This window comes from Panthera uncia, chromosome X (assembly GCF_023721935.1).
Source record: "Panthera uncia isolate 11264 chromosome X, Puncia_PCG_1.0, whole genome shotgun sequence".
NCBI lineage: Eukaryota > Metazoa > Chordata > Mammalia > Carnivora > Felidae > Panthera > Panthera uncia.
Genome location: NC_064817.1, coordinates 13,761,903 through 13,787,062, shown reverse-complemented (window position 1 = coordinate 13,787,062; position 25,160 = coordinate 13,761,903). Strand labels below are relative to the sequence as shown.

General features: G+C 41.5%; 1 protein-coding gene across 2 annotated transcripts in view; it reads right to left on the bottom strand.

Moving 5' to 3' along the window:
• The window catches only part of CDKL5 (cyclin dependent kinase like 5), a 198,762-nt gene extending 181,910 nt beyond the window's left edge, over positions 1-16,852 (bottom strand). The window contains exon 1 of one of the 2 annotated variants that reach the window (XM_049643537.1): positions 16,753-16,852. The gene's annotated coding sequence lies outside the window, so the exon portion shown is untranslated. Of the gene's footprint in view, positions 1-3,008; positions 3,656-16,752 lie in introns of those variants that run through there. The other variant, XM_049643538.1, reaches the window with a different exon arrangement.
• Positions 16,853-25,160: the final 8,308 nt, after the last annotated feature.

The window sequence follows — 25,160 nt, the reverse complement described above, 5'->3', positions numbered from 1 at the left end:
TGGTTGAGAGCTACAGGGATATAGGATGAGGAGGAAGAGGGGGAATAACTGATGGAAAAACACTGCTAAAGCAGCAGCACTGAAGCAGAGGGCACCAGGCAAGGGACTGGCCTGGAAGAACAGAAGCACCTCATCTTCTGAGACAGGAGGAAAACAACAGCTCTGGAGAGAGAGGGACTGAGAAATTTGTAGATGGAGCCAGAAGCTGCAGAAAATCTGCCAAAGGGCTCTCAATATTCTCAGTGGTGCAGAGGCAAGGTTGTGTGCTGAGTAGGAAAGGAGATGATTTGGTGGCAAGTTTGAGAACAGTGGCCAGACTTTTTTTTTTTAATGTTCATTTATTTTTGAGAGAAATAGCATGTGCATGCACATAGGCAGGGGAGCAGCAGAGAGAGGTAGACAGAGGACCTGAAGTGGGGCTCCGTGCTGACAGCAGAAAGCCCGATGTGGGGCTCGAACTCATGAACCATGAGATCATGACGCAATCACAACCTGAGCAGAATTTGAACGCTTCACCAAGTGAGCCACCCAGGAGCCCCCAGTGGTCAGAATTTGTAACAATTAACAGGCACTGGTAGCTGGCAGGTCACAACCAGAGAAGACCAAATCAGGTTGGTAACTACCAGACTCCCCTCTCTCACTGAGAATGTTAAAATGCACCTCCCCACAAAAATCACCTACTACATACTGACTACAATCCCAAAGAGCTCACATGTCTATGTGAATTTCAACTACATCATGAAAAGAACAGACTCCTAAGGGTTACCTGGGAAACTAACCCATTTTTTAAAATAACATGCATAGTTCCTATCAGAGAATATGAACTGTTCTACACAACCAATGTATAAATGCACTTCTGGTGAATAATCTATTCAACTTAGAGGATGCCTGTGGTTGCAATTACTTCCTAGTTCTTACCTGGACGAACTATTTCCTGACCAACAGGGAGACCAGAATAGAAAGGAGTGGCTGCATAAACAAGAGCTTATTAAATGAGATTCTTCCTTAACATAGGACAAAGACCTTTCTCTTCCTTGTCACAAGACAAAGACCTGCTCACTCCTGCTGTCTAAACCAATGGCTACAAACTCAAATGATTAATCGGGACCAGGAAACCAGAGATTATCCCTAAAGTCTGTGCATGGGAAAGAAGATGGAAGTGAACCACCAGCATAAAGTCAAGAGATACCAAGGGCTATCCTTGGATGTATAAGAAAAAAAGAGGGGCGCCTGGGTGGCTCAGTTAAGAGTCCAACTTCGGCTCAGGTCATCATCTCACAGTTCATGAGTTTGAGCCCTGCATCGGGTCTCTGCTGTCAGCACAGAACCTGCTTCAGATCTTCTGTCCCCCTCTTTCTCTGCCCTTTCCCCACGCAGGCATGCATGCACTCCTCTCCTTTCACTCTCAAAAATAAATAAATATTTTTTTTTACCTTTTTTAAAGAAAGCAAAAAGAAAACTTACACACAGAAGCCTAGGGCTGTGTGTTGTAGGAATGACCAAAGCAAAAGGGAAAACCCAAGTCTTTGCTCCACCACAGACAGGGAGTCCAGTTCACACCACTCTCTGGATTTCAGAAATCTGTCTCAGAATAGTTGGAAAACTCTCCTGGAACAGTGACCCCAAAGAGTCCCATCAGAGACAAATGCAAAACCACTCAAAAGAAGCATCCCACAAGCCAGGAACAAGCAAATAATCCCCAAAGTGTCAAATGTAGCAAACTCTGACAAGCAAAACTTAGAGGGAAAGCGGGCAAACAAATCAGAGATCTCACTCCTCAAGAACTACAACAATCCAAAGGAGACAAACATAATTATATTTTCAAATGTTCAAAGAAATAACAAGAAAATGCTCTTATGAAAATCTAAAAGTAGACTTGTACAAACACAGTAATTTTTATATTTAAAAAAAATAGCCAAGTGTTTTTAATGAAAATTCTCAAGTAATGGTTTAACCAAATGACTAGACACAGGTAAAGAGAAATTAGTCAATTGCAAGATGGGTGTCAGGAAATCACCCAGAAATTTAAAAAAGGAAAACACTAAAGCAAATTTAAGCAACAGGGAGGATACAATGAAAAGATACAACACATTATCTAAATAGTTCTAGAAATGGAAAATGGGAAGCAAGAATTTAAAAGCTAAAGTCTAAGTTTTTGTTTTTTTTTTTTAATAACTGAAGGCATCAGGAGTCTTCAGACTGATGGAGTATGCCAAATAAAAGCAGAATAAAAACAAATCCACAGGTAGAAAGATCAGAAAAAAACAGCAGATCAAAAACAAAGAGCAAAATCTTACAGGTATCCCAAGGGAAAAGATAATTACCTACATACAAAAAAATTATACCTGAACTGACTAAAGACTTCTCATTAACAAGACTTGTCAAAACACAAGATAATAACATCAAAGTGCTGAGGGAAAATAAGTATCAACATAAATTCTGTATCCAGCTCAACAATCATTCAAGAGAAAAAGTGAAGTCAAGATTTTCAGAAATACAAAGATCAAGTTACTAACAGGCCTTTAGTGAAAGAACTACACAAAACATTCTTTTTGAAAAAGGAAACTGAGCCCACAATGAAGAAATGGGGTGAAGAATGGTAAAAGAAAGAAATTTGGAACACATGTTGATGAGTAAACATTCACTATTTTTATATAGGCTTAAGGTGACTTAAGCAAAACTAAGGTATAAATAACTAACATGGAAGAGGGGATGGGGGTTAAAAGGTAAGCCATTCTAAAATCTTTGCCTTATTCAGGAGGTTAGGGATAATAATTAAGTTTAGACTTAGTTAAATGTGCATGTTAAAATTTTAAGGGTAACCAAACTTGTCTTCCACCCCAGAATAAGAAAGCTGGAAGGAATACAGCTGCCCACCCCTACAATGAAAAATATCTGGACTAATTTCAAATTCGTAACTTTTTTTAAACCCATCGGAGAACAACCAACTGGCTCAAAATCTCGGGAGACAGTACCTGCAAGGAGACAGGAGACAACCTTGTGCTCACCTGGGGTAGACTGCAACTGGACACTGATAAGAAGAGCGCAGCTAGAATAATTGGCAAGTTGATAAAAACCCGATGTGGCTTAGCTGAAGGGACAGTGTGAAATCACTGAGGGGGTCACAGAAATTGGGGAGACCCCAACCTTCAGCAGGATCTTCCTCCACCAACCCCACCAGACACTCACAGAGAGTAAAGGGCACTGAGGACACCCATTGTGATGCAGACCTGGGGGAAGGGAAATGCAGCTGTGCCTCAGAAGCAAGAAAACACCCAGATCCTTCTCTCCCTATCTCCACGAAGGAAGAAAATCCCTCATCAAGGCAAATAAGTGCTTCTACCCTTACAGCATTGGTAAAAACTCAATGCAGCTAAGGGTGGGGCAAGACTGTGGGACACTGATGCAAGCCTAAACCTGAGGTTTAACCAGAACAAAAGATGACACCCCACCATCACTCCCCACCTCCAAGCTAACCAACTTCCAATGACCAACTTCTAGTAAAGGAAAGACTACTACTGGCAGAGGGACAGAAGAACAGGGCATATAAAGAGACCCTCCCTAAACCACAGTTCAAAAGGAACACCTGAAAGTCAAAATAAACCAACTCCCACCCTAATCATAAACTGTCTCTACCAAGAATCTGAAGCCTGAGGTACACTAAGGGTAACCATAGCAACAATCAGACTCAAACCCAGCCCAAATCCTAACTAGACTAACTCAAATCCCTACACCAAAGGCCTAGCACAGGAAAGATATGCCCATTTACAGACATAAAAGTTATGTACCTCAGTCTTTACTGCTCTACAAAATAAATCAGGCTTGCAACAAGGAAAACAAATCACGAGGCATAAGAAAAGGCAAAGAAAAAACAACACTCAGAAAAGACAAAGAACATATCAGATCTACATACAGAATTACATTTTGGAAATATCCACAATGAAATTTAAAATATTATGGGTAACATGTTTACAGCTCTAACGTAAAAGAGAACAACATGCAAAATCAGGGGTAATTCACACCAGAGATGGAAACTGTAAGAAGCAAACAAAAGTGCTAAAAATGAAAAACACAGTTAAAAGAAATGAAGAGTTGTTCCTTCAACAGGCTCTTCACTAGACTCAACTCAGCCAAGCAAAGAATCCATGCACTTGAAAATTAGCAGAAATTACCCCAACCGAAACACTGAGAGAAAACAGAGTGAAAAACCAAACAAAAACATTCAAGAGCTGGGGGAAAATATCAAAGTTTCTAACATATTGATAAACGGAATCACAGAAATGGGAGAATGGGAGAGAAGAAATATTTGAAGAGATAATGGCTGAAAATATTCCAAAATTAATATAAGACATCTAACCACAAATCCCACATGATCAGAAAATATCAGAAGATAAATACCCTCCCCTCAAAAAAAATCTATTGTCACTACTCAGCACCAAAATCACTTGAGACTGAATTCCATAAGCTCTGCAATTGCCACTACTTTAAAAAAAAAAAAAAAAAAAAAAAAAAAAAAAAATCAGGGGATACCTAGTTAGGTGAGTAGGAAGAGTATGGCTATTCTTGACCTTGGGGTTGTGAGTTTGGGACTCATTTTGGGTGTAGAGATTAAATAAATAAAACTTTAAAAAAAAATCAAAACATCTCTGTCAATATGATCACTAGACCATCAATTCAACTACACATGATGGCCACCTCACAAGGCTCACTTCCATATACAAGTCTCACTCTGTCTAAAATGACTGTCCTAACCTAGGTCAGAAGCCCGTATCCTACCTGTAAAACAGACTGGGGATGTGAGTTTTCTGAGCAGGTGGGACCCAGATTACAAGAAATTACCAAAATGTAGACAGAGACAGTAAATAAAAGTCTATGACAGCATGCTTTAAAAACAAAAACAAGAGCACCTGGGTAGCTCAGTCAGAAGAGCATGTGACTCTTGATCTCAGAGTCAGGAGTTGGAGCCCCACATGGGTGTACAGATTACTCAGAAATAAATCAACTTGTTTTTTAAAGTTATGTTTAAAAAACTAAAAAATAAAAACAAAAACAAAACTCTTCATCTAATTAACCAGCTAATATTGTATAGTGAATTCCTTGATGAAGTCATTGCATCCCTAGAGGGCCTTTCTGTAAGGCACATATTTTTATCTCCCTATGGGAACACATTTATTTATTTGTTTGTTTTTATGTTTTTATTTATTTTTGGGAGAGACAGCAAGCACACGTGCAAGTGGGGGAGAGGCAGAGAGGGTGACACAGGATCTGAAGCAGGCTCTCCACCAGCAGAAAGCCCGACACAGGACTCAAACTCACCAACTCTGAGATCATGACCTGAGCCAAAATCAGACTCTTAAGCCACTGAGCCACCCAGGCACCCCGCTATGGGAATACATTTAAAACCAGCCTCCCAGGGTGCCTGGCTGGCTTAGTCAGTAGAGAATGCCAGTCTTGATCTTGGGGTCTCAGGGTGGTGAGTTCAAGCTCCATGTTGGGCATAGAGATAACTTCAAAAAAATAAATAAAATCAGTCTCCCAATCTGAGAGACATGAGCAATAATCTGGAGGTGTGTGAAGCCACGGTCACGGGATCAGGCCCCGCGACAGGCTCTGAGCTGACTATGGGGGCTGCATAAGATTCATTCTCTCTCTCTCTCTCTCTCTCTCTCTCTCCTCTCTTCTCTCTTCTCTCTTTCTCTCTCTCTCCCTCTGCCCCTCTCCCCTGCTCATGTGCTCACTCTCTCTCTCTTAAAATAAAAAAAACTCAACACCATGCCTGTAGGAGCTTACAGTAGAAAACGGATACCATCTGTTTATCCATTTTACCAAAGGTCCATTCCTATTTAAATCCCTGGTTTCAGTATTTCCTATATATAAAACATAGTATTTTCCTATGTAAAAGTGAAAAGTCAAAAGATGGCTATAAAGAAAATCAAGATCCTGGGATGTAGATGAAGTAAATGCATCAAAACAAAGCATGCAATAAATAAATCCATGTTACTTCTTGTTATTTTCCCAATTTTATATGCTCGTTCTCAGACCCATGTCTAAGGGGAAAACCCCTTCCCTTCACTTGACATTCTGGGCCTCCTTTAAGACTCTTCACACTCAAGAATCACTGCCTTTCCCAGTCCCCATAAGTCTGCGCTAAGGGCACCTCTTCTGGCCTAGAGTACCAGCACCCTGTATTTCCATCTGAACATGCATATCATCCTGCCTCTTGGCTTTCTGCCTCTTCTACTGGATTACAAACTCCTTAAGAGCACAACACCACAGCCTGGCTTTGTATCTCCATCACCTACCATGATGCTGACACCAAGATACCCAAATCATCACCCTATCTTAAAGTCAACCGAAAACAAATACGGCCTTACTTTACCAACCGTGGGCAGAAGGACAGACTCAAAAGCACAATTCCAAATCAAGAACAATGACTTTGAATGGTAGAGAAACCAGTAGCATAAAAACATCACTTCCAAACTCTAAAATCTAAAATGAGGCAACTCTAAAATAAATGTCCTGGGCTGAACAGGAAGCAAAGAAAGTAATGCAAAAACCACTGCAAACTTCACGTTACCAGCACCAGGAAAAGAAAAAAAGTGATTAAAGCAACAAGGAAAAAAAACACAGAGCACGTACAGAATGGTTCAGAAAAGCCTAAGAACTCAGGGCCAAAGTGAGCTATTTAGAGGCTATATCAAAATAAATTTCAAAGGAAAAACTTGAAGAAGGAAGTGATGCTGTGGCTATTCTTTGTATATATGGATGGTGAAAGTGCACAACAGCATTCTATACAGGCACAAACTAACAACTTTACACCAAGGAAAACCTAAATAAATGCTCATTATTTAATCATAAAGACAAGTAAAAATTTAGCATGGCTGACGATTTCCAAAAAAGAAGTGAGCATGTAAGGACACCTAACTGTAGGAGAAAGAAATCAACATATGTAAAATAAAACCTTTGTAGCACTTTTATACACATAAGCTCACTTGAACATAAGAAGCTCAACAAAGACCAGTTTAATATAAAAGGTCACAGGATGTGAACCAGATTTGAAAAATGGTACTTAGACCAAAGAATCCTATTTTTTTCCTTTTTAATGTTTATTTATTTTGAGAGAGAGAGAGGGAAAGAGAGAGAGGGAGCATGAGTGAGCAGGGGAGGGGCAGAGAGAGAATCCCAAGCAGGATGTGAGCAGTCAGCGCAGAGCCCAATGCAGGGCTCAATCTCACAATCATGACGAACTGAAATCAAGAGTAGCACACATAACTGACAGAGCCACCCAGGTGCTCCCAAATATTCATATTCTTAAACAATAGTAATAAAATTCTCTAAAAACATTACAGGTGTCCAAATGAGATTTCATAAAATATGAAATAGCATAAATGCTGAGAAATATTAAACTAAACCTAAGACATTGTATTTAAAAAAAAAAAAAAAGAATAGAGGCGCCTGGGTGGCTCAGTCTGTTAAGCGTCTGACTTCAGCTCAGGTCTTGATCTCACAGTTCGTGGGTTCGAGCCCTGCTTCAAGCTCTGTGCGGACAGCTCAGAGCCTAGAGGCTGCTTCAGATTCTGTGTCTCCCTCTCTCTCTGCCCCTCCCCTGCTCCTGCTCTGTCTCTCTCTCTCTCTCTCTCTCAATAATAAATAAATGTTAAAAAAATTTTTTAAACAATAAAGCAAATTTAATGCTCATATTTAATGAATCATTTCATTAAAACAGTAAATACCTTGAGCAGATTAAGGGGAAGAGGGCAATGAGAAATTTTAAGTTTAAATATGGAAGGGAGCTAACACTATCAGAAAAAAATTTAACTCAGTTATAAATAGAAATGACATCCCTATATAAGGTTAACAGAATGGTGAAGGATATAAGGAGCTTTTAAAAAATTAAAGGTAATTTCCACAAAAACAATGAAAAGAGTATCGCAGATGACAATCAAAGAAGCAATTGCAAAAATTTTACTGAAATAAGGGAAGATTATTTTACCTTGCACAGATTATGGACTTTTTGGTAAAGTATCAAGGTTCCATTGAACTAAAACTCTTGGTTTTTGTTTTGGGTGTGAGGAGCATTTCATTTCATATCATACCTTCAATAGCTTCCCAGGAGCCTTAGGACAAGCTCAAAAGTCCAGTAGACAGCCTACTAAGCCTCTTCAGGACCTGGCCCCTGCCTAATTCTGCTTCATCACCTGCTTCTCTACTTTCCAGCCATTGTGGATTTCTCTCAGTTTTTTAAAAGGTTGTTTTTCAGAAGCCTGTCTCCGTCTCCGTCTCTCCCTCTCCCTCTCCCTCTCCCTCTCCCTCTCTCTCTCCCTGCCTGAGGGCATCTGCACCTTCTGCCAGGAAAATTTATTTCCCCTACTAGACCATGTCTTTCTCATCCTTTAGGTCTCACTTAAATGTTAACTCCTCAGTGTGGGCTTCCTGCCTGCTCCCCCCAGGACAGATCCCAATCCTTACCCAGTTACATAATCCCATAGTACCTTATACTTCCCCTGTGACTCCAACTCAAGACTATAAATTCTTTAAGGGCAAGGCCTCCTTACCTTTTATCTACCACTCCATCCAACCTCTATCATAGTTTAGTACACAGCAGACACCCAATAAGTATTTGCTAAATGAAGGATAGATCCACAGGATGTAGGACAGGGTTATTTTTAGAAAGAAATAATTGAGAGGCACCTGTGTGGCTCAGTCGATGATTAAATGTCTGACTCTTGGTTTCAGCTCAGGTCATGATCTCTTGGTTCCAAGAGTTTGAGCACCACCCCAGGCTATGTGCGGTGGCACTGAGCCTGCTTGGGATTCTCTCTCTCCCTCTCTCTGCCCCTCCCCCACTCTCAGTGTCTCTGTCTCTCTCAAACAAATAAAACTTAAAAAAAGAAAAGAAATAATTGATACAGTAGGAAACACCAATTTGCACAAAATTAGATTTTGTCTACCTCAACTATTTTCAATTATTAACAATTAAAATAGAACTTTCTTGGGGCGCCTGGGTGGCTCAGTAGATTGAGTGTCCATCCGACTTCAGCTCAGGTCATGATCTCACAGCTCATGAGTTCGAGCCCCGCGTTGGGCTCTGTGCTGACAAAGCCTGGATCCTGCTTCGGATTCTGTGTCTCCCTCTCTCTCTGCCCCTAACCCACTCACATTCTGTCTCTGTCTCTCTCAAAAATAAATAAAAACATTTTGTAAAAATTTTAAAAAGTAGAACTTTCTTTTTGTCTGCAATTGCTAAACTTAAATTGTAGTGGTAATATTACTGATAACAATTACATAACAGCAGGGTGCCTAGCTGACTCAGTAGCTAGAGCACGCAACTCCTGATCTCAGGGTTGTGAGTTCAAGCCCCACGTTGGGCATAGAGTGTACTTTAAAAAAAAAAAAAAATGTACATATATATATATATATATACACATACACACACATATATATACACACACACATACATACATACTAGTAATTAAAGTTAATACATTCTATGAGAGGCTAACAAACCAGGAGGGGTATGTGCATAAAGTCTAGGATATGTCACACCTGAAACAACTTTTGTAATCTCTGAAAAATTCTATTCATCAGGAAACAAGTTTCCACTTGGCCAATATCAGGGTAATTGGGCAAAGCCAAGTCAGTAAGTTGTGCTTCAACTATTACTTATCACCATTTTTTATCTGCCATATCTTCCACAAGTGAATGTGTGTGTGTTTAATCCGATTATTACAATATGATCTTACACTGCCAAGAACCTAATCTTTAGGCATAATATAAAATCTAAAATGGAAATCTAAATTCGCAACTTACCTAGGGGGCGCCCAGCTGGCTCAGTCGGAAGAGCATGCAACTCCTGAGATCGTGGGGTTGTGAGTTTGAGCCCCATGTTGGGTATAGCAATTATGTAAATAAATAAACTTTAAATAAATAAATAAAATTGCAACTTACAAAAAAAAAAAAAAAAGGACTCTTTAAAAATATTCATCCATATGTTTTGTTCACTTCCAGAAAGCAAAGTTGTTACTTTCAAAAGCACTATTTCCCTCTAAATCAAAAAGGTTACAGTGTCAGAAAGCACTTCATAAGTTACTGCTTGATATTAGGCCTTTCTCTTACAAAGGATACAAAGTAACAACAGAATCCTACAGCCATAGCTGTTAAACAGTTTAAAAAAAAAAAAAAGTAAACCTATATCAAACCAGTTATGATTGAATTTACAGTAAACTATTATTATCAGAGCAGTGCTGTGTCCAATCTGTTATTAACAATCCAGACACAATCTACCACACAAGGAGTTATTGATTTACCTGCCTGGCACTTGTAAGGGTCACTTTCTATAGAGAAACATTCATCTAAAAGCAAAGAAAGTTAGACACAATTTCCAAAACACTTAGCTTCCAACCAAACCAGTGCATTCTTCCCTTATGTGTACCCAAAAACTAATAACCCCAAGCTATCCTATCAGCAATGTCCATCTACACATGCAGTACATTGAGCAAAGGAGAGCAAGTGGGAGCATGGAGATCAGCCTATACTGTACAACTCGTTCCCAAGGTAGCTTTACTCCCACACCTACCCTTAAGGGTAACTAAAAAGAAAATGATGCAGGCAGGAAAACAGTTGTAGCTACAGTACCTTGCAGGGTAAGTGTCTAAATCCCACAAAAATCCAGTCTGAAAAAAACACAGAAAGGAGACAATGTGTTTGAATACCTGAATTTAATGAAGCCTGCTAGATGGGCATGCATCATTGGCATGAATTTCTCAAGGGGGATTAGAGGTCAAACACTAAAATGCACAATGTTATTGGTTTAAAGTCAAGAAAACCAATTATTTTACCCATGGTCTTAAATCTTAAAGGCATTTTTTTTTCTTGCCCAACAATTATTATTACTTTTACCTTGATTTGTTTAACTAATCTCCATGCCCACCTTGGGGCTTGAACTCACAACCCCGAGATGGAGTCTCATGCTCCATGGACCGAGTCCGTCAAGGCACCCCTACCTTGATTTCGTATTCCTGCTTTTCCAACATATCACTAAGAACATTATGTTTTATCTGCTGGTTTAAAAAAGACCAAAACAAAATCAAATCAAAACCACAAAGACAAGGTAATTTAATACCATTAGCAGTATTGTCCTTTATATTCTGCTATATATTATGTTTAGGCAAAAACTTTTAAGTTCTTATTTATTTAAGCAATCTCTACACCCAACATGGGCCTTGAACTCACGACCCCAAGATCAAGAGCCATAAGCTCCACCAACCGCTCCACCAACTAGACCAGCCAGGTGCCCCTAGGCAAAAGCTTTTTAAAATACAAAAAGCAGTGAGAAATTGTAATATATGTAAAAAAATATTTTTAAAAGACCTATCTTTTAAGATCTACATCATTTTGTTTATCAGTGTCTGATGATAAAGAGATCTAGGTGGAAGCAAGTACGTAAGATTTTTTAAAATGCACTTAGCAGGAGGGTTCTTTTTAGGGTGATGGAATGTTCTAAAATTGGACTGTAGTGATGATTAGACAACTCCATAAATTTATCCAAAAAAATCACTGAATGGTACACTTAAACAGGTAAATTTTATAGTATGTAAAGTATACCTCAATAATGCTGTTTAAAAGAAATATTGAGGGGCGCCTGGGTGGCGCAGTCGGTTAAGCGTCCGACTTCAGCCAGGTCACGATCTCACGGTCCGTGAGTTCGAGCCCCGCGTCAGGCTCTGGGCTGATGGCTCAGAGCCTGGAGCCTGTTTCAGATTCTGTGTCTCCCTCTCTCTCTGACCCTCCCCCATTCATGCTGTCTCTCCCTGTCTCAAAAATAAATAAACGTTAAAAAAAATAAAATAAAAAAAATAAATAAAAATAAAAGAAATATTGAAAACCTACACTTGGTAAAGAAATAAATCCACAAGAATTTACGTATAGGTCCCATCTTCATAGAACAACTGTCCTGCTGTGGCCAAGATGATTTCTAGCCCTGAGTTTCTACAATATTTAGACTGCTTCTAACTTCGATAAGTGACAAAAGTGATTCTCATCAATTACAGAATAAAACATTAAGTCATTTTCCTCCCTCATATAGACCTCTGAGCATTCCTTTGGGCTAAGCAACTGTTTAGCTCTCTGAATGATGGGTCTTGTTTTAAAACCGACACACACACACTCACAAGAGGCTTTAAGTAGCAGAAAATTCTACTTTCAAGTAGGAACATTTTTGTCAGAGCCCAACTTCTATGTATTAAGAAGCAACAATGACACACCTCTGTGAACTTCATTCACCTCCAGGTTTTATTTCACTTAAGTCATTACAATTACAGAAGAGATACCCATCTGCAAATTGCAATGGCTGTCATTTAGAGTGCATCAAAACCACAAAATTGAATTCAAGGAGTATCTTCATCGCCTTCATTAGTGTAGCAAATTTAATCAAAGTCAGTCAAAAGTTAACAGTGGAACATGCAGAAACATGAAACACCAAGTAGTTAATTAGAAACAACGACCTCATTTTGGGTGTAAATAATCATGTACAACCTTCATTTATGAACTAATGACTCTGTTAGAAAACTGTGCACTTCCAGTTGTCCTATCTAGCAGTGCCGATGGACCTGAGTCCGGCTTCCCATGTGACTAAAGGTCAGGCAGCCTTACCAGTGTAGCCTGTGAACTCCAGGAGGCATATTTATACCTCTAGAACCTCCCCAGGAATGACTTTACAGTAGGACCTCAAAATATGTTTGGGCAGTCAGATTCCTAAAGAGAAGCAGAGAGAGCATGGTTTTGAAGAACAAGGGTTCAAGTCAGACCGGTTTGGATGGTAGTTCTGCCTCTGCTGCTGAGTAGCTGGGTAATCTGTGCATACTATTTTCTCTCTCTGAGCCCATTTGATCAAATGTGTTGGGAAAGAAGAGAACCGTCTGCCTCACACAAGTGTTGTGAAAACACACTTTGCATCTATCCATGCAAATGAATTATTTGGTATTCAGTACCAAATATCTGGTATTCAGTAAGGCTCAAAAAGTAGCATATTATAGTTTAATTATTATAAAGACTGCCCAAAACAGAGACCACTCCCAAAACTTGACCTTAATTAGAACTGTCTTGAACACAAATGTTTCTGAGAGCTTAATTCAAATGTTGACAACCAATTTCAAAGACCTGAATGCACTAGGTCCTTTTAACCTAATAAGTAATTTTCTGTTAATTCCCAAATCCTAATTTTCTAAATGTTACCAGGCTCTTTACATAGAAAGTCCTCACTCTCAGCTTTCATACCCACTGACACAATCGCACCCAAGCTCATGTCTCAGTATTATGAAGTAAATGTACAAACTCAAATGAGAAATGAGGCCAAACCTTTGAGTAATCCAGTCATCCATGCACTGCTCCATATGAAGGAAACATTCTAGAAACTATCAAGAATTTAAATACAAACACAAAAGTGACGTATTGTCAACAAAAGATTTCTAATGTTGAGTTTAAGATAGAAAGTAAATTGGCAAACCCCTCCAAACAAGAGTTTAAATTTAGTCTTTTAATTGCAGTATTTTCATAAGTTGAAATATGTGACCCAATTGACAACATCAGAAGATAAAGAACCTTTGAGATTCTATCTCCTCCTCTACTAAGGAATTTGAAGTTGCAAACAAACAAACAAAAAAAAAGAAACAAAAAAAGAAAGAAGAAAAAAACTAACTTTGGAATCTAAAACTATCAAATTCTGAATAAACAGCCTTTTCTACTTTAGAAAGCAACTGAATACTTAAAAATCTGCTATTCTTATACCAAAGTTAAGGGTTACCTAAAAGATTTCCCTTACATTTTGGGTGTGTGTGTATGTGGGTGGATTCATTTGTTGTAAATGCCTTATTATTTGGTATCAATTTATTACATGAAAAAGTCTCATCCCCATACTTACTGCCAAAAATAAAGTACTATGCTAGTGTACCTTCTAATACCTAGAAGAAATAAAAGAGATCACCACCAAAGTTATCAAAATGGAAGGGGAAAAAAGGTGAACTTTTAACAGACACGCTGAAGAAGGCTTATTTTTCTTGGTTCACTTCCTTACAAATTTCCTATAGCCGTATTCTTAGATATAGCTGAATTTTCTATCACAAAGTAAATTGAAACGCAAATCATAATAAAAGGTTAAATTTCTGCAACAGAAGCCACTGTCATTTCCAACAATGCAACTATTGTTGACAGAGAGTCTCTCACAGATTCTTGGACACAGTGGTGAAGCAAGGCTGGGGGGAAAAAGCATACTTGAAGCAATTTCTCCACCTCTGTATTTCAGTTTGTAATGGAACAACACTGCACCTTCAAAGTAGAAATACCATATAAAATCTGGTTCTCATTAAATGACTGCTTTAACCCCATGCAGCATATTTGGAACAGAATAGACCTGATTCGCAATCAGTCAACCTTCTATTACTCATCTATGCGAGATGGCCCAGCAATTTCCCTCAATGGGAGCCTTTTCTTTTAAAACCCCGGGGAATACTGTAAATGCCACACTCCAATTTAAATGACTACAAGAAAATTACAATGAAAATAATGGCAGATTTAGTCCAGGGAACTCATATTAAGTAAACATCAAAAACCTGAGATAAGGGACAAAAAACCTTTCTACAAGCCCCTAAATCATGACTAAATTATAAATCTGAGCAGGAAAAAAGAAATCTTCTCTGAAGAAAGAATGTTTATTTCTAATGTTTTTTAATATATCAAGTTTTGTTTCCAAAAAAATGAGGGTTAGGAAACATGCTAAGTAAGCAAAACTAGTATACAAAACTTATACACACACACACCAAATTAATCACTGTATTATGTTTAAAACACAAGACAATTTAAAAAGATTTGACACTCCAGTTGAAGACCCTCCAGACTCCTCTGAAATGGTAGATTATTTAACACTCTCGGGATGATTAACTTTATTTAGCATGCCTCTTCTGGAGTTCTATTATTTAATACAGGCAAACTGAAAAATTTTTTTTTTTTTCATCCTAATTCGGTTTCCTTGTACTTGTGAAATGCTCAGCATACTCTGTGCTGGCAGCTTTAGTTCTGCAGCTTCTTTCTTCTGGCTCCTTCTCCCCCCCCCCCCACACCCCCCAACCCCCCCCCCCCCCCAAAAAAAATATTTCCTTCCCAAATGTTCTCTTCTCTGCATTTGTCAACAGAAACACCCACTGGTGGTGTCAAACTGGTAATACTGCTGCAGGCTTCCTTACTCCTGTTCCAGTGTCAAAGCCAAAAATGCCGAAACCTAAAATAGTACTTTTAATAAAGAAATTAAAAGAATTGCTAAGGTATTCAAGTACAATGTTCTCAAAAAGAGGCACACCTTTAAAAAAAATTAATGAACCCTAATTGGGTTGTTAAATATAAAATTATACTACCCCCCCCCGCACTAAACATACAGAAACAAGTAAACACGGGTTCTTCACATTTTATGAATAAAATATTTTAAAACACTTAAATTAAAAACAAATTTACATCTAAATGTCATTCACATATAATTCCAAATAGCCTCTGTAAAGATGCTTTTGTAACCCTACAGCAAGAAAGGAACAAGCCGGAAACGTTACCTAAAACGATAATCCTATTCTATACATATTTATGTCTCTTGTTTTAGTCAAATGTTCTCAAATTAATTTGTGTAATATTTTACATTAACTACATAAGCATTACGTCCAAACAAACCTAATTCAGATTCACGGGAAGAAATTATTCTGTGTCTGCAATACTTTCTAAAATCAGCCTAAATTTCAGCCAATTAAAATAGATTGTGTTAACAGAACACTGATCTGCAACTACTTAAATATCACAGCATCCGTCTAATCTCACGGTGGAAATACTAAGGTCAGGCTTTTCTTATTCGGGCATCTGGGCTTTAACACTCAAGTGAAGCGAAGGAAAAAAAAAAAGAAAAAACACCTCAAGGAAGATCTGCCTTTTTACACAGAAATACGTTCAGGTTATTTTTTTCCCCCAACGTGGGCATAAAACGTGTCAACGCGAGCAGGACCTGTTCGTTTGGAAATGGTTCCAAACCCTAGGATTTAATTTCTATGAGGGTCCAAAGGGTACGAAGGTCTGGGAAGGGGCCAATTTCTGCTTCTCCCCACTATGCCAGTGGTGAACTTCATAGCAACGCCCGAAACTTGTTGGGAGGAAGCTGGAAGAGCCGCGGGGCAGGCGGTGGGTCACTCGCCCACCCTCGCGGGCAGCCAAGGTCAGTCAGCAGGGCCGGGGCTCCGGCCCCGGGCTCGCAGCCCCCGGCGGGTCCCCGACTCTCTCGGAACTCGGGCTGGGGGCTCCGGCGCGCAGGCTCCTCCTCGGCGCCGGCGGGAAGGGGCTTCCCTCGCCGCAAGCCCGGGGGAGCTCGCGCCGCGGGGGCGGCGGGGCGGGGACGCCGCAGACCCGCTGCCGAGGGGAGCCCCGCCGGGCGGCCTCGACCCGCCGCCCCTCCTCACATCCTCCCGTCTCCCCACCCCCCAAAATACAGTCCCAACCCCTCGCTGGGGAAGCCCTTCCACTGGCGCAATGGGGCGCTGAAGAGAGGCCACTCCAGGCTGGGGCGCCCTCGCCGCGTCGCCCTGTTCTGGAGGAGACCCGCGCCGCCGCCCCTTCTCACGTCTGCCCGGGGGGACCGGGTGGGTCCCCTCTCTCAGGATAAGCTGGGTGGCGCGGAGCCAACGTGGGAACAGGAAGGCCTGACGGGCGGGTGGCGGCGCAACTACTCACCCCGCCGAGTCTCCCACCTCCAGCCGGGGACCCCACAGCTCCTGAGGCCGCCGTCGCCGCTTTACCTTTCCCAGTGGCAGGGACAACTAATGGAAACCTCCGGCCCCGCCCTCTCGCAGAGGCGAACGCGCAGCCTAATTTGCTAACTGGCCCGCCCCGGCCGTCCCGTTCGGGCCAATGAAGAAGCTTCTAAGACTCCGCCAGGTCCCGCCTTCGCCCCGCCCACTTCTGATAGAAACCAATGCGGAGAGAGCGCTCGTCCTCGAGCGCGGGCCTGCGCGCCCCGCCCGCGCCGCTCGTGCTCGGACCCCAGAAGCCGAAGAAGGCTCGTTCCTTGTATAAACTCGCCTGAGCGCGCACGCGCGCGCCGCACCACCTCGCGGGCCAGGTTTGGTTGCCCAGCCAGGCCCTAGCAACCTGGGCTGGGTGTCTGGGAGGGGCGGGGCCCGAGCTTCGAGCGTTCAGGGGGGGGGGGGGCAGGGGGGGGCGGGGGGGGGGGGGGGGGGGGGAGGGGGGAGGGGCGGGGAAGATCGTGACTAAGAAAGGGGCGGCTGACGGGGTGGAGGGCCGTAGAGGCCCGGGAATCCGCCTCTCACTGCGGAAAAAAAGGGGGAATCCTCCCTGCAGCTCAGCCAGCCTGGCCTCACTCCAGAGGGACACGTGCGGAGGGTTGAGGGGTCGTGGAAGAGGGGGAGAACACATTTGGGGCGGGAGCCGAGGCACTGCTTGGAAATAAAGGACGGAGGACGGTTTATCTCTGTCTTTGGTAAAAATGATATCGAAGTCTATTGCAGCTGCTGCCCAACTGTTGCAGCTGTGCGTGCACACGCACATATGCACACATTCACACATTCACACGTACACTCATCCATCAGCCTGCGATCCCTTGGGTGAATTGGGAGCAAAGAACTAGTAGCCTGAGGATTCCTTACACAGCAGCTGGATGCATGCGAACGGCTGTGGCAGCAGCGCCAGCGGCAGCATCAACCCACAGCTCTGCTTTGGTCCAATGCTCCGCCACACAAGATTCCCCAGCTGGCAATGAAGTCATCCCTCCACCGGTAGAAATGGAAAGCTCTCAATACCTACCAATAATCAGGTTTCCAATGAGGATGAAGAGGTGATGAAATGGAAGGAGATACATTTCCAAAGCCACTTTTTGAAAATTAAGAAAAATAATAATCCTGTTTAAAGGCATTGTGGACAAATCTATGAAAAGCTGCATAATAATTTCCACTTAAAGCAAAGAGGGAAAATGGGGTGTTTTTTTTTCTGGTTTTTAGGAAAAGCACGGAAAATAAGTGTGTGAGGTCATAGCAGCTACCAAATTAGAAATAGATATCTTGGATTAAATCCACTTAATCTATTCCTGTCGTGAATCTGGTAACAATATGTAACAATATGCTGGTTTTGACCACTTGGTGCCAAGCCACTAGGGTTTTCTTTTTCATAACATGGTGAACATTTGATGAGGGAATGAAGGTGCCTTTCTCTTCAGCTTTTCAGGAAGCATATTAGAAATTTTTTCAGGTAGGAACAGTGAATTAGCAGTGAGGGAAAATGGAGTCAGAGGCAACAGCAGGGCTTTGCAGAGTCTCCTGCCTCCTCCAAGATGCAAGGTAACAGTGCTGTGACCTCAAGCTTCACCCATGTGGAGCCAGCATTCCTGGGCCAATCATGCCATTTTCATCCCTGAGCGTTACTGCCTTTGTGCCAGGAATTGCAGCAACATTACTTCTGGACCAAATGAAGAGTGGTTTATCTGTGTAGGTTAAGAAAAACCAATAACCGAATATTCATTGGTAGAGGTCCAATTTAGTTCTAGGTAGTAATATTGAAAGCTTTATAATGTGCCATCCCATATATATAACTATGACCTTCCACCTGGGGACATTTGCTTTGATCTGGTTTTGAGGAGCTGGCAAAGGGTTTCTTAGAATCACATCCAGTTCAGTTCATTTCAATTTTGATCAAAAGCGTGTATTTTCTAGGTCAGTAAGAGTTAAAAAGTACCATGCCACCATTTAACTGAGCTCCTTGTTTATGAAGAAAGAACACTAAAACTTAACCACTGAATGAATGCCTGCTATGTGCCAAGAATTTTCCATACATTTAGAGTTGCCAGATAAAATACAGGAGGCCTGTTAAATTTGAATTTCAGATAAGCAAAAAGTAATTTTTTAGGGTAACTATGTATTTTTATCCTGGATATGTGTGGAACAAGGGTTGAAGACTAAATAAGCTTTCTAATCATTGTCCAAAAAAGCATTTTTGAAATTGCCCCTCTAGGCCCAGAGCTCATAATGAAATCAGGATCTGGGAGAAAAGCTTAAGAACCAAATCATTGTGCAAATGTGTAATGTTTGTAGAAAGAGGTGCACATACTTATACTAAAAATTTTTTTGGTTTTTATCTGAAATTCAAATGTAACTTGGAATCCTATATTTCTATTTGCTAAATCTGGCAAACCTACATACATTATCTCTGAGGCTTCAGATTCTCTGAAATGTTTTCTCTTAGGTCACCTTTTTCCAGATGAAGCAATAGCTTCAGAGGCTCTCCAACATCTATTCTCTCCATCCTCCTTCTAATAGAACCCCAACAGTGTTCAGGTATCCCCACTTCCAAGGTGGTGTGTGCTTATTAGTCAGTCAATCAATGACTAGGGCCCATTTAGACTAAAGGAAAGGACTTAACATCCTATGATTTGAGGAAGAGGTTTTCCCTTCTATCCTGCTGGATGAACAAGGAAGCAAGTACCCAAGTTGCCACTGGCAGCCATTTTGTGACTAGAGGAAAACCATCCTTAGGCCAAAGCCTGTGCCCTACCTAAGGCAAAGTTGAAAATTAGAAAAAACAAGCAAAAAACCTGCGTTCTTGATGATAACACCTAGTTACTTAATTAAACAAATTCTGCCTTTTCCTTGCATTTAAGACAGTTTGAGTCAAAGTTTCTATTAGATGCCTCCAAGTGTCCCACTACAGAGCCCATGTGTGCTACTCATGATGGGTCTCAATAGTAAATAAATAAATGGCCATGAAGATGTAAGACATTTTTATCCTGGATACACGTGGGACAGGTATGGAAGACTACATAAGCCTCCTAATCATTGTCAAAAAGCATTTAGGATGATACTTACCTACCAGGGAAGATATCATGATCACGAAGGTGGTTCTCTCAGGGTAAGTCTCATCCACTGCACTCAGGTCATTCTGACTCCAGCAATTTCCCCAAACACGGAAAACGCGACAGCAATTTCTGTTAGTGAAAGGCTACATTTGCGGGGCGGGGTGGGGGGGGGTGTGGGGAAGCATCTATAAAGTGCCCACTGGGCTTAGACTTCATAATGCAAGATCTAGAAGAGGTGCGCCTGACTGGCTCAGTCGGTTAAGCCTCTGACTTCAGCTCACGTCATGATCTCATGGTTCAAGAGAACCATGTCAGGCTATGTGCTGACAGCTCAGAACCTGGAGCCTGCTTCAGATTCTGTGTCTCCCTCTCTCTCTGCCCTCCCCGGCTCACGCTCTTTCACTCTCTCTCAAAAATAAAAATTTTTTTTAATTAAAAAAGCTCTAGGAGAAAAGCTTAAGAATCAAGTCGATATGGAGGCACCTGGGTGGCTCAGTTAAGCATCTGACTTTGGCTCATGTCATGATCTCACGGTTTGTGAGTTCGAGCCCTGTGTCAGGCTCTGTGCTGACAGCTCAGGGCCTGCTTGGGATTCTCTCTCTCTCTGTGCCTCTCTCTCTCAAAAATAAATAAACATTAAAAAAAATCAAATCAATGTGTAAATTTCTAGTGTTTGTAGGAAGGGGTGAGCATTAGTTGTTCCTTGGCCCTAATCAGAGCTTAAATCAGTCTGTTAGATCTTACATGTTTTCATTTAAAGTTCATGCCATTTGAGAAAATGTCATTTTAGAAATGCGAGTCCAGTACCTCATTTTAAACTATTAAAACCTCTATCCCTATCCTCCAGGCACTAAGTTTAACCACAAACAGTGTAGAAAGAACAGAAATGTCAGCCTCAAAAGACCCAAGAGGGAAAACCACACCAGAATAGAATACCATATGAAAGTGGATGGTTGGCAAGGCAGTGTAGTTTAGTGGCTAAAACCATAGACTTAGGGAGCCAGATTGCTGTATTCAAATGCCAGCTCTAGTTATGGCCTTGGGCAAATTATTCAACTTCTTTGTGCCTCAGTTTCTTCCTCTGTAAAATGGGATGATAATAGTTCTCACCTGGTAGATCTGTGTGAGTGACTGTGAAATGCTTAGAGTACCTGGTCCGTGGTAAGGATTTTATAAGGATTAGCTGTTATTGAGCAGGCTCAATTCTGTGGAATATAAACTTGAAGCAGTTTATTTTTCTCCAATCACTACTTTGAACCATGTATTTTTTATGTATAAGTGACATATATCCCATTAGTTTCAGGTGTACATCATAGTGATTTGATATTTTGATACCTTGTGAAATGATCACCACAATAAATCTAGTTACCATCTGTCACCATACAGTTATTACAGTATTTCTAGGAGATATATATATATATTTCCTATGCTGTACATTACATCCCCATAACTTATTTGTTTCATAACTGGAAATTTGTCCCTTTTTAAAAATTTTTTTAACGTTTATTTATTTCTGACAGACAGAGAGAGACAGAGCATGAGCAGGGGAGGGGCAGAGACAGAGGGAGACACAGAATCCAAAGCAGGCTCCAGGCTCTGAGCTGTCAGCACGGAGCCCAACGCGGGGCTCGAACTCACAGACCGCGAGATCACGACCTGAGCTGAAGTCGGACGCTCAACCGACTGAGCCACCCAGGCGCCCCGGAAATTTGTCCTTCTTAATCCCCTTTCCTATGTCACCTAAGAATCATGTTTTTATGGTAAATTTGCCTTTCATGACCCTTCACATGTCGGATAGTTTTTCTGACTTTTTAGGTCTTTTTCAGCTATTAAAAATCAACCCAGTTTAAAACTCGAATGTTACACTTTCTTTAAATTTCATTTCCCCCACCTGTTTGCCACCATCATCACCTGCCAGGCTTGTGGCTCAAGGTACCTGAAGTGACAAAGGGCCGTGGCCAGCCCTTTCACTTCTACCTCGGTTCCTCCGAGAGCATGGTCAGTCCCCTCGCCAAATCTAACTCCCCTGACCATAGGGGTTCCTAGGAGGTAGAGGGGAGAAACTCTTCTCTTAACAACCCATGAACATCACCCTGCTTTCCTATGCTCGTCTCCCCACCCTTCATCCTGGCCATAGTTGACCTCTGTGTAGAGGGCATCTGAAGGACAGGTGTAAATCCTCCTTCCGGCTCCCGTCTGCAGAGCCACTACCCACGGCCTCTGGCTGTCACTTCTCTGACAGAAGCCCTCTGTCAGAGGAAGCAACAGGAAAAATCTCTCTCAAGATACTTCACCCGTGTGTCAACAACACACCGAAAACCAGCCAGAATCTCCCAAGGTTAACTCAATAAAAGTCAGAGTTCCAATAACTCAAAGAACCATTCCAGCATCCTGAAAGAATGTTTCCACATTCACTGCTTGGGTCTGAATAATGGTTCCAATGGTTCGAATAGTATGTGATTTTGAAGATTCTGTCTCGGTCTCCTCATCTGTAGTAGAGGAATGATAATAAGCTGTTATGAAGATTAACGTTGGGTTAGATGAGTTAATGCATGTAAGGTGCTTAAGGCTGTTCTGGCACAAAGAAACTGATCAATAAATGCTGATTGCTATTATTATACACCAGGCATTGGGCATACATTATCTCTTTTAATCCTCACATTGACCCTATGAGTGATGTCTTAGTTCGGGTTTCCCCAAAAGAAGACCCTGAGACAACAGTTTGAGTGTTAGTAGTGTTGTCTGAGAGTTAATCCCAAGAAACACCAGAAGATGAGTGGGCTGGTGAGACAGGGAAGAGAAGGAAGCCAATAATAGGTGTGTTATCAAGCCACTTACTGCTGTGGGTAATTGGAGCTCAGGAGGACTTGCTGGGGGCTGCTGGGGACTGCTGGCAGATGATGTAGAACCTTCTTCCCTTCCAGGAAGCTGCGCTGTTTCTCCAGCATACTGAAAGGTCTTCCAGGTATTAACTCCCCAGCATTTCTAGTTCTCCCAATGTGCAGGCAGAGTGTGCTGCCTCAGCCTGGGAAAGAACCTTTGGGAAGAGTCCCAAGTGATCACAATAAGCAGCCCTGGGCAGATGGAGGTGAGTGCCACAGAGATACAGCTAGGGTAACAAGAGTATGTCCCCCAGGGAAGAGTATTATTACACCCATTTTACCACCTGGCCACACTACTGAGCCCACCACTATGACCATTTTACAGAACACGTTTTTCAGAATTATAGTCATCATTTTTTTTAAAGGAAAGATTACGTTGACTTACTGCCTTTTAACTATTTATTTATCTATTTATTTATCTATTTTTGAGAGAGAGAAAGTGCAAATGAGGGAGCAGCAGAGAGAGAGGGGAGAGTAAGAATCCCAAGCAGGCTCTGCACTGTCAGCGCAGAGCCCTTCTGGGGGCTTGAGCTCACCAACTACGAGACCGCGATCTGAACCGGAGTTGGACACTCAACCGACTGAGCCACCCAGGTGCCCCAGAATTGTAGTCATCTTTAGAATTTTCTCCAACCACAGGCCACCAGCAGAAATAGTGGAGAATAATATGGGCTCCACATTTGATGAGGGATCTTGGAAAGATTTAAACCTCTGAGGAAGAAGCCTGAAACTTGGCTAGTTTGAGGATCCTCTGAGATAACAGTTACATATAGAAGCCTCTCCCAAACCACCACCCCTTCCCCGCCCCATTTTCAATCCCATAGGGTGGCTGTGGATTCCTTGGTCTACCCTAGTCTTGTCTGCTCAGATCATCTGAGATCAGCAGTATCCAGGGAGCTGGAATGTCTCAGTGCTAATAGATGTTGTTGCTGATGTAGAAGGGCTTTTTATTTCAAGAGGAACATCTAATAAAATAATGGAGATGCACTGTCTTTGTCTTTGTAAGCAGTGAGCCAGCTAATTTTACGGATAGCAACAGGAAAATAGTGAGAATTAGGACACACAATGAAGAATAATTCTAGGGGCGCCTGGGTGGTTCATTCGGTTGAGCGTCTGACTCTTGATTTCAGCTCAGGTCATGATCCCAGGGTCATGGGATCAAGCCCCACATCGGGCTCTGCACTGAGCATGGAGCCTGCTTGGGATTCTCTCTCTCTCTCCTTCTGCCCCTCCCCTGTGCTTTAGTGCTCTCTCTCTCTCTCTCTCTCTTTCTCTAGTAAAATACAATTAAAATAAAAAAATGAAAAAATAAGAATTCTAGCATCTTTCCATCTGGCCTAAATAATTTAATAGTTGTATATATCCCCAGCCTGATGATTTTAGGTATAAAGGCAGGTTCCCAAACATCCAGTTTCTCTTCAACTGGATGCACAATGCACAATAAATTATGAAAGTCTTTTTTTTTAATTTTTTTTTAACGTTTATTTATTTTTGAGACAGAGAGAGACAGAGCATGAACAGGGGAGGGACAGAGAGAGAGGGAGACACAGACTCCGAAACAGGCTCCAGGCTCTGAGCTGTCAGCACAGAGCCTGACTCGGGGCTCGAACTCAGGGACCGCAAGATCGTGACCTGAGCCGAAGTCAGCCGCTTAACCGGCTGAGCCACCCAGGCGCCCCTATGAAAGAGTCTTAAAGCCAGAGGAGTTGGTCAGAAACACTTATTGCCTAAGACACCTCTTTCTACTGAACATTCATAATTCTACACAACTTTTAAATACCAATAAATTATCTTTTCTTATGTTAATGTCTTAATCCAGATGAAACCATACTTCCCTAGCTAAACAGCAGTCTATTCATCTTCCTCCAGAAATAATATTAATCAACATTTCCTGAGTGCTTACTGTGTGCCAGGCACTGTGCTGAGCATTTTGCATGGATTATCTCATTTAATCCTCACAATATCCCTGAGTGCCTGGGTGGCTCAGTCGGTTAAGTGTCCAACTCTTGATTTCAGCTCAGGTCATAATTTCACAGTTCTTGAGTTCAAGCCCCATGTCAGGCTCTGTGCTTATATATATGTGTGTGTGTGTGTGTGTGTGTGTGTGTGTGTAATTTTATCTCAATATTTTAATTAAAAATGGAAAAATTAAAAACACACACAGCATTTAATTGGTAAAGGAAACAAATGAGTTCATACAGTCTAAGTATTAAAATGTAATAAAATGGCTGTGCTTTTCACTTCCTAGGTTTACTATCTGACCTCATTCAATGCAATTTTACAGACTTCTTATAAGATACCTTGGACTTCTGGGCTAGTTATATAAAAACACACACAGTGGAAAGCATATTGATCTTGCTTCTTCTCAAATCCATAAAACAATTCTCACTCCCTAA